This window comes from Octopus bimaculoides, chromosome 8, assembly GCF_001194135.2.
Source record: "Octopus bimaculoides isolate UCB-OBI-ISO-001 chromosome 8, ASM119413v2, whole genome shotgun sequence".
In the NCBI taxonomy this organism is placed as follows: Eukaryota; Metazoa; Mollusca; class Cephalopoda; order Octopoda; family Octopodidae; genus Octopus; species Octopus bimaculoides.
This window is the reverse complement of record NC_068988.1, coordinates 94456250-94458630: the sequence shown is the minus strand read 5'-3', so window position 1 is coordinate 94458630 and position 2381 is coordinate 94456250.

The window sequence follows — 2381 nt, the reverse complement described above, 5'->3', positions numbered from 1 at the left end:
TATATATATATATATATATATATGTATATATATATATATATATATATGTATGTATGTATCTATATATGTATATATGTATACATTTTGTTGTATTTCGGGATGGTCATGCTTTTTGGCAAATAAACACACGCACTGTATATTCATTCTTCACTCGTTTATTATTGTTCTTATTTTAACTCATTGTCCGGAAAGCTTTCGTCACACGTCTGTGATCTCGTACCGCCCTCGTGTGTGTATGTATATTGGTTGTTTTCGATTGTGTCGTCTACAAAGTATTGTAAGGCCAGTTGAGCACCATGATCCAATTCACTCTGCCAGCAGAAATTTGCAAACGACATGTTGTACTGCCTGGCATTCGCGCCGGAACCTCCAATACGAACATTTCAGAGCGTCTGGGTGTTAATATGAGGACAGTGCAGATGATTGAGAAAGAGTTGGATGAGTTTAATAGTGATTTCGAAGGAACGGATGCTCAGAAAACACTCTCTCGTCGTTCTGATAAGAAACGAACTCCTGAATTTGTTGGTGAGATCGCGGTCAGGATTGACAACGATCCCGCCAAGTCAATCGACCCGATTGAAAAACACAGAAATATATCGAATGTGAGCTAATTTTTCTAAACAACTTATAATTTTGTAGTGATGAGATTAGATTATTTTTTATGAGGTATATCCTTCTTTCGTATATGTTTGGGTGGCAGTTTTCATAACCTATAGCGTCCAACGCAATAAATCTATGAATGTTTTAACTTCCTTTCTGGTAACAGCAAAAATTATCTGTAACAGACGGACATACCACGATCTTTATGGGTTTGGTAATAGACATTAGATATAGCTAGTAATTTAACTGATCTTAGTTTTATAGACCCATTATGAGTGACAGACAAAATTGACGATGGTGGTTCTGAATGTGTTTACCAAGAACGCATTATTGGCGATTATTCTGATCCATATTACGAATTCCTCGCGAAAAAACCCGGTGCCCTTCTAAGATAAAAACATTTCAAAAGATCCCAAGTCCTTCGCTAATATCTAAACAAACATCTTCTAATGATTATTGCATACCCAGCACAGTTTTCTGAAGTGCACTAACCGTTTGTATGCCATTTTATGGTTATCGCAAATAACTTCTTCAATCTGACACCAAATCCGCTAGATTATAGATGATCTTTTCTTACTTATATGTGAACAATCCCTAAATGTTGGAATACTGACACATAAAATTTTCTTTAAATATTAATAAATTCAATGCATTTTTATTAATATTCATTTTAACTTTTAAAATCTATACTTTTGAAAACTATTCGAACGTCGATGAATATTCTACTTTTATTTGACTATTTCATTTTCGATCAATTTGTATAGCGATCAATTAGTTTTCATATGAATATATTTTTCTATGAATATGTCTTTCTGTAAATTTGTCTTTCGTTCATTTATTCAGTGTACTTTAGTCTATTGTGTTTTCGACGCTAAAGAAGTGATCAACACAATCGTTGATTGCTTTATAATAAAGATTTGAAGAAACAGTCCATGGTAGACTGACAAATGGATTAGTAAATTTAGATAGAATCTGAGATAGTTACCTTGATAGATAGAAAGCTACATGTCTACACAAGTGGCCATCTGCACAGATACACAGATATAAAAGTATGACAATGTAAATGAAAATGTGACAAAGAATCCCACATATTCAGAAGAGTTAAAGAGTGAAAATAAAATAAAGAAGAAATAAAAATCTATAGACATTTGAATATTTGAACGATATCGTGAGTTCTGTAGAAGTGGTGCAATGTGGAAGTAGCTTATAGAAAAGGTAAAAAGAAGATAACAAAAAACAATAAAACACATAGAAGGAAATCGCTTTAAAACGTTATACATTATTGAAATTGTTTGTTGGAAAATTTCTCCCGGCATTTTGATGAGATTTTTTTTTTTCATCTTTGCATATAAATATATCTAATAATTTATTTCTTAAATTTTATTTCTATTTTTCAAAGCTAAATACTTGTAAGAAACACGTGCTTGGCCAGTATTGGGAGCGAAAAAAATGGAAATTCTTTTCTTTTTGCTTCTCTCTAATTTCAGTTTTTTTTTTTTTTTTTCATTTTCATTTTTACCTTTCAGCAAAATAGAATGTTTTTGCGGTTTTCCTTCCAAATAATAGTGAGGGCTAATTTGCTCTTTGTTCTTTTTATTCTTTTATTCAATTGTCTCTCCCGCTTCACCCATCGCCTTTTATTTTTCACCATCCGATCATCATCCTCGCACATGGCTTCTCTCATAGGCGACAGTTTTGTAACTGTCACTCCTTAAGAAAAGAACGTTTAGAGTTTTTACTGCCATACATACATATGTATATATACATTCATACACACACAC